This window comes from Dipodomys spectabilis, unplaced genomic scaffold (assembly GCF_019054845.1).
Source record: "Dipodomys spectabilis isolate Male_0828 unplaced genomic scaffold, ASM1905484v1 ptg000193l, whole genome shotgun sequence".
NCBI classification, from domain to species: Eukaryota; Metazoa; Chordata; class Mammalia; order Rodentia; family Heteromyidae; genus Dipodomys; species Dipodomys spectabilis.
The window spans coordinates 3,071,680-3,079,993 of NW_024870870.1; the positions used below are offsets into that span (position 1 = coordinate 3,071,680).

Sequence of the window (8,314 nt, forward strand, 5' to 3'; positions counted from 1 at the left end):
CTCAAGAATCTCACTGGGGGAAAAATGATGCAACCCAGTTAATTGTAGTATTCTTTCCAGAACAAGGAGAGAATCACATTATCAGAGGTGTAGTATTTTTTTCACAATAGAGATAAGCTATTCATGATGTGAATTAAGGGAATATTAAGGTGTACTTTACAAATTGGAAATTATTGGACTAGGATGACTTTATGGCATAAATCTTTGGATTGATGGTTCATAGAAATTATAGCTTACTCTGATAAAATTTGCTTACTCTTGAAGAATTAATTACAGATGCTTCATAATTTTATCCTCTACCAGAATGTGGCTATTTTTCTGTTGACTTCTCAATCTGTAACACTCCATTGGAAACTGCATCTATTGCAAAATTACTTAACATGCAATCAGGTACTGTTTTGAATCACTCAGGTATGGAATGTTCAGAATTTGAAAATGAGTAGTTATTAGTCATAGGAATTTTGAGGAACACATATATTCTGTCCTCTTAACAACTCATTTACTTTTAAAAGTTATGGGTTTCCATAGAATTAAACTATATTCGGTTTTAGTATGAGAAAGTACTAAATTTTTCCTTTTTTCAAAATATTGTCAAGTTTATTGTGAAAATAGTGTCTAGTTGGATAACATTCAAGTTGATGACTCTCTGATAAAAAAGTAGTAATCAATTCAAATTAGATGCCAAATAGTATTGATTTTTAAAAAGTTACTACATAAAATATTTACTATAACAATACAGTGAAATTATTTTTTATGTAGCTTATTTTTTAATTTAATTTTATTGTCAAATTGGTGAACAATGGGTTACAGTTATTGTAAGGTAGTGAAAACATAACTTTTCAAACTTTTTAACCCCTTTCATTTTTCTTATAGTTTTCTTTCACCTCAATACTCCTCACAAGTTTTAATGTACATTTCCAACATATTGTCTTGTGAGTATTGTTATTGCATTGGCTTGCCCTTTGTCCTTTGTCTTGCCATTTTGTTATTCCTCTTCCCTTCCCTAATTAAGGTAAGTGTATACACAACACACAGGGCACAAAATCAAATACAGCCGATACCAAGCCATAGGTGGAAAACCCAAAGAAAATAGAAATCATATAGTACATTATAAACAACTGCAAAAAAATCTCTGTTTCCATACCTTGGAGTTCATTTTTCTCAGCATCAGCTTATATGTTCATATATACACATAAAGCCACTGGAAAATAATAGTTGCATGGACACTATATCATATAAACAACATGTTACTGTTTTTGATGGAAAAGGTTGAATTAGGATTGGGGAAAACGTGATTCTGATAAAGGAATTTCAAAAGAGTTTAAAAATTATGACAGGTATATTTTAATTGTTCAAATTTTTAACAAATTAGCCTATTAAGAAAATTGCCTGGGAAAATAGGCTTTCATGCCAAGAAAGCTATGGAGACCTAGTTGAGAGGGAGCAATGTGGGTAAAGATAGCTCATTTTCACACTAAACAAACTTTAGAAACCTTACTGTAAATCCTGTAGGTTCCCTTGAGAATTGTCCTTACCCAGGAAATATATTCTCACTGTGTGAAATTCAAAGTTCTTAAGAAAACTAAGATATCAAATTTTGTGAATTGACCTTTAATTACCAAAATTATTCTTTGAAAAAGATAATTTGGGTCAAAATATTTAGGGAGAAAGGGCCCTTCAAAATGAAAGAAGGTATTGGGTTCACACTTTTCTATTTGTAACACTTTCCACAATGTCTTTGCACGTGAAGCACTGAAACACAGAAAAAAATCTGATTGGTTACGCCAATAATTACACATTTCTAAGTAGCTCACAAAAAATAATATCCTTATTAACATGAGGTAGTGAAGACTTCTCTTATTACATAAGCCAAAAAGTTTGGGATTAGAAAAGAATTGAGAAAATTGAAAGGGTAAGAAAACAATGTTCTTAGAAGCCCTATATAAGCATACTGACTTCAGCAGTGGAGGGAGGCCAAAAATTTTGATATAGATTGTCTTAATATTTTTGCTACCTAAAGTGATTTTACAGAGCCTATTTGGCTCACTACAATGTAGAACAGTTTGAATGAGGACAGGAAAATAAATTCTACGTCCAAATGAGGTAACTTAAAAGAGTTTTAAAAAGAGAAACCATGAAGATGTAGCGGGGTGGGGTGGGGAGGAGATCTTATAGTCTTTCAGCTTCACTGGACTTGAAGTCAAGAAGCTGTGCTTAATTGGAAATCAGGGAAGAGCTAGGAGGAGGACATAGAATTAGGACATAGAAGCATTGTCCTTTGTAATAGACACTGTTACCCAAGGTATGGGTGATTTAACTCTATTCTGTTCCATACATCTTGCTGAGCAAATGCAAGACCAAGAAAAAATAATCTATTGAAATAATTTTGCAAAGAATAACTTCACTGATCCTGATATGGTATCTAAGGAGAGTCTTAAGAGAGAACATAAAAGTGGAGTATACTTCGGTTTCCTCTAAGCATCTTGTTAGTAAAATATATCTTTGAGGTTAGAAGTGATTGAACCAAAAAGTAGTGGAGTACTTATTTTTGTGGAACTTTAGACACAAGAAGACTTTCAAGGTAAAAGAAAAAAAATATAGCTAAATATTTGTGATCACAGCTTCTTGGATCAGTTTTTTGGAGACAAAGTTTTACATTAGAGTTTGTCCTCATTAACATAAATGTTGGATTTTCGTGGCAACCAAATGCAAGGGTGAAGCTTAATGGACTCCCTTGGACAAGTAAACAGCATGGTAGAAAAAAAATGGCAAATAATATTTAGGAAATTAGTTTGGCTAATTACTTGCCAGAACAAAGAATGAAAGATATAATTCAAAATCACTTGACTTAAAAGTATGAAGAAAGAGTAGTGAAGAGAGATGAGAGAAAACATAGAGGACTCTTCTGTCTCCAGTGGAGTAATGGATTCTTGATCTTGTTTCTTCCATTCTATCTTCAAAAGCCATCAAGTGTGGCTGAGGACTGGAGTATCCATTTCAGACAAAGAGAACTCACAGAAGAAAATATTTGCAGCAGATGTAGGTGATTCACAACCTTAGACAATCTACTTAAATCTGTTCAAAATTCTCTGCTACCCCAAACTGCCCTCTTTGAACAGCTTTGTTTGCTATTCCCCAGACTACCCTTCATGAACTATTTAAAATTTTGAGAGGTCATATACTCCTCTCTAGAGATTGCTGTTTGGTTGTGATTTTTGTGTGTTTTTGTTTTTTGTTGTGTTTTTTAATTAAATTTCAAAAGGTTGTGCAAGTATATTACAATAAATATGTCCATCTAATTGTCCAATGCTCCTGGATCAGAGTGACTCCTTCTATCATTCTCAACCAACCCTTCTCCAAGATGTATTTCAGATTTATCACTTCCTTTATCACATGTGTACATTGAGTATTCTAACTGTACTTGCCCCTTGTTCCATTTTTCATTCATTCTGTCTTTACTATTATTCCTCTCTGGTTTCAACTTCCTGATAGTCATTCTGTTAAACTGTTAATATTCTGAAAGTTTTATATACTATCCATGGAGTTTCAATCCTGCGTACACTTGAACTGATGTCAGCTTATATTTCCATAATTCATTCATCTGCAATAACAATTTGCAAGACTGGGGACGTGAAGCACCTAGACATGATTTTATTCTCATCCATTTGGAAGATTAATCTTTAGTCAACAAGAAAGTTTAAAAATGGCTTAGAATATATTCCTAACTACCAAATTTTATAAATGGCTTTAAAAAAGGTTTGTGATTATTTTATTTTACATGGGATAATATTTTCTACTACCTATAAGTTTTGGAAAAAGAAGAAGACTACGATTTACTACTATACAGGAATATGGTAGAAATAGAAGACAGATTTTACGTTTGTCACATCTCTGATGAGTACCCATATTCATGACTTTAAGTCATATTTCTTCTTACTATGTTAGACTGATAGGTAAAACATAAAACAACATATGATAAAGCAACTATTTGTGACTTTTTAAAATGTACCTTAGGGGCTGGGAAGGTGGCTCAGTGGTAGAGTGCTTTCCTTGCATGCATGAGGCCCTGGGTTCGATTCCTCAGCACCACATAAGCAGAAAAAGCCAGAAGTGGCGCTGTGGCTCAAGTGGTAGAGTGCTAGCCTTGAGCTGAAGAGCTGAGGGACAGCGCCCAGGCCCAGAGTTCAGGCCCCATGACTGGCAAAAAAAAAAAAAATGTACCTTAGTAAGTGATTAAACTTACTTTATTAGCTAGTGTTTGGGTTTGAATTATGGGAGGTTTTTCTATTTGACACATTTCTGTAAGGCACCTACTGAACAACACAAATGGTGAGTGGTACTATTTCTACAATTTAATGAATGGTTGAACCTGTTTGGCATTAGTGCTGGGTAAATAAAAAAACTCTATTGTAACTTGCACCCTAAACTTGAAAAATTTGTAATGTCAATATTGTCTACTTGTCAAATGTTATTTTGGTGAATGTGATTTTTAAAAGATTATTTGAAAAGGAATCTGTTTTCAGGAGATTAAGTGTAGGTTATCATTGGTTTGAGAATGATAACATTTTTATTCTACAGAAACAAGTTTTACTGAAGTACCAGTATTTTGAAGCATTAACGATCTTCTCAATTAATGTTTTTGTGAATTATATTTGACCTTTAAGTCAAGTTTTCCTAGCCTTGGTAGACCAATTATGGATCTATCGTTCTAGGAACTATTTTTTTTGCCTACTTATGCTGGACTGAAATCTTTGAGTAATCATTAGAAGAGGGGTATTAAAAATAATTTTGTGACATTTGTGATCTTGGTCACTCATATGGGCTGGTCATTTGTAAACTGAAAGTTTGAATTACTGTACTTTCTCTCAGATTTTGTGATCTCATCTTTCATTTTAAGTTGCCTTGCATTACACAATTGCTTACCACTAATTCTGGTGTCATAAGGAATTGAGATGGATTTTCAATTACTTTCTGTTGGCATGTTTCATGAGCCTAGGTGAGAAATCTTCCCCTTGTTATCAGATGAAGAGGATAACTAAGACCTGGGATCCTAGGACCCGTGGGTCCTGCAGAAGAATAATACCTTTTAGATATCGTATCAGCAAAATTTGGGTACAATCAGTAGAAATGCTTCAGAAATATAGAGAAAAACATTTTGCAACCAGTGAGTTAAAACAATAAACAGAGCAGCAGAGTAAAATCCCTTATAGATTAGAGGAAAACAATTGTTTTTTTTTTACAATGTGAATTCAGAAGACCAAGAATACTTAGAACATATCACAAGTTTATACCAAAGACATTGCATTGATACTTTTTATATTCTAATTTACATTCTAAACCTTATTATTTATATTCCAATCTATTTATTGTAATAAATATCTATTTATTTGTCAAATTATCAATTAATTCTAGTAAGTTCCACTGTGTGAAATAAAATATCAGCACGTATAAATATAAAATATATAACTATAAAATATAATAAAAAAGGCACATGTTTTGCAATGTTCTGTTGTGGTTACGGTATCAAAGGCAACTGTCTTTTAAAATATTATTCCATTATTTCTACCTCATTGTTTGGTAGAGTTGGACCTATAGCTTTACCATTTGGAGATTTACAGCCTAGAGACAAGAGGAAACACTGTGATTAAAACATTACCAATTTAAGGCCTAATATCGAGGAGAAACATCTAGACTTTTCTTGTAACTATGAAAATATTTGATGAAAGAAAGGCAGTAGTGTAAATTCCTGCCTGGATGGATGGTAGACTGGCCAGGACATTTGGTAATCATGCATGTGAAATTTTTTTCACCTTCTTGGCTTTAGCTACTATTGAAATGTTAGGTATAAAAAACAATTATATTTTGATAAAATACCTTCTAGCCTAAAATATTCTGCCTTAACTGTTTATCTCTCTATGATCCCTTTTAACTAATATTAGTTTTGTTCCAATAAGAAAATCTATGCTGTCAGGGTAAGATATTCTGATTGGTCTGTTGGTACCGGGAAGAAGAGTAAAGGGTCAGGTAGACATTTGTACCAGTAAGACATCATTTAGGAATTTTTAAGCTGCAGAAGTTTAGAAGTAGCTCGTAAGCAAGGCTTACTTTGAATCCATTAACTCCACAAAGCTAACTCAGTTTATAAATAAGTACTTGAAAAACAATCACCTTTGGACCTAGCTATAAAGGCTTCAAAGTATTATCAAATTTAAAATGAAAAAGACTTAAAATAGTCATTGACAAAAAAATTGCAAATGTGAGCAATCGACCAAACAATATAAGCTTTTCCCAATATACACAGAATTTTAGAGAAGTAAGATCAATAACATTTTTAGGAACAATAAGGTTTCCTTGTTACAAACAGTCAACCAAGGATATATGCCTGTATAAAGATTGCATCAATAACTACTTAAATTTACAGGATACTACATGCTTCAGCAGGACGTTTACCCAAATTACTACAATATAGAGATTATCATGGCCTTTCCACAAGGATGATATGAAAATTTGTGAATTATTCCATATTTTTCATTCTTGAGATGCAAGAAATGAAAAACAGCTATTAAAAATTGATTACAAAAATACAAGTCGTTATGTCGAAAAATGAACTTTACAACTTTGTGCGGGTGGAGGGGTAGCAGGGAGGATTGAGTGGGGGAGCAGGGGAAGGATGGGAATGGATGGGAAGGGTAAATACAGGAGGAGGCTACAATGCTTGATGAGAAATGTACTCATTATCTTGCCCATGTAATTGTAAACCCTCTGTACAGTATTTTCACAATAAAAAATTAAAAAAGGCAAATGTAACAATATATGTAATTCATTGAACTGAAAGTTAGTTTGACATCAGTGCGTTAAATCCTCACCTTAGAATGGCCTTTACATAGCATAATCTTTACAAAACATTTGAAATTGGATAACATTGTCATTTTATCCCAAAGAAATAAAATACTATAAGGACCTAGGAAAAAAAAGGAATCTTAAACTTTTTCTATATAGAATGCTATCTGAAATAACACATTTATTAACGAACCTATATATTATAAAACAATGTATAATTCAAAGTATTATATCTAGGAGAGAATTAAATAGATTATGGACATTATACAAACAAAATACAGAGTATTTTAAAATATACTTTTTTCATACAAGCAGCAGAAATATTTTTAGTTTCTGTACTACTCATTTCAACAGATAAGTTAAAGTGATTTCTGATTTAAAAATCACAAACCCTGCAGAAATCATTATAGATGTATACAAACAACTCTTGAATACATTTTGACATCAAAGTCAGGCTATTCATTGAAGAATACTATGGAATCCATGAATTTTTAAAGTAAGATATTGCTGTTGCTTTGTATTGTGAAAATATTTTGTACAGACACAAAGATGGATTGGCATTTTTGAAATTTAAGAATCTTAACCAAACCATTATGAGTTAGGAGAACAATTTTTACAGCCTTCCACAATTTAAAAGAGGTAGTGATACATATTTATCCTTTTGGCAATATTAAATGCAGTTTCTTCCAAGTTGTTCTTCAGACCTGGTTTGATATAATGCTTCAATAGAAGGCGATCCAGCATATCTTTGCTATTTCTATTCCAAGCAGTAAGATGCAAGGGAGTCAAGAGTACTTTAGTTTGGGCATTGGTATCTGCCTCAATGTGAACTAAGAAAGCAGCCACTCTGGTATTATTCAACATATAAGCACTGTGCAGGGGTGTCTAGCCATTCACAGTAATTGCATGAATATCTGCCTTGAGCCACCAACTCATGGACAATGTCTAAGTGCCCACTGGAGGCTTCCCGATGAAGAGAGGTATCTGCACTGTAGTAAGCCGATTATTTTCAGCAGCCCAAACAAAAATTTGTTTTAATACTTCTCCATTTTTTTTTTGCAAATAATACCATTCCTCACTTTTTCATCTTGTTCCTTGTCTTCATCAGAATTGCCTAACCAGAGACAGTACCAGTGGGAATGGGGTGCACATGTATTCCCTAAAAGTTCACGTTGGTTGAACTGGTCAGAAAAATCCAGTGAATTTTCTACATCTGTTATTTCACTATGATTTTCTTTCTCTTTTTCCAATTTTACTATTGGAAATTATTCTAACTGGAGAGTAGGGAATTGATAGAGAGCAGAGGAAAGGTTTTCCTCCATATTCAAAGGTACAGACTGAAAATGGTACCAGTGGTGTCTTCATGTGCAGCTTATTATAGGAATGAGAAAATATGAAATAATGCCTCCTATGTAAATGATTTGGGAAATGTCAGAGCAGAAAGTGAAATGATGCAACCAAAAATATAAAAGCA

General features: G+C 33.0%; 1 pseudogene; it reads left to right on the forward strand.

Annotated features, from left to right (window-relative positions):
- Positions 1–6,429: 6,429 nt before the first annotated feature.
- Positions 6,430–6,529, forward strand: LOC122121709 (annotated as a pseudogene).
- Positions 6,530–8,314: the final 1,785 nt, after the last annotated feature.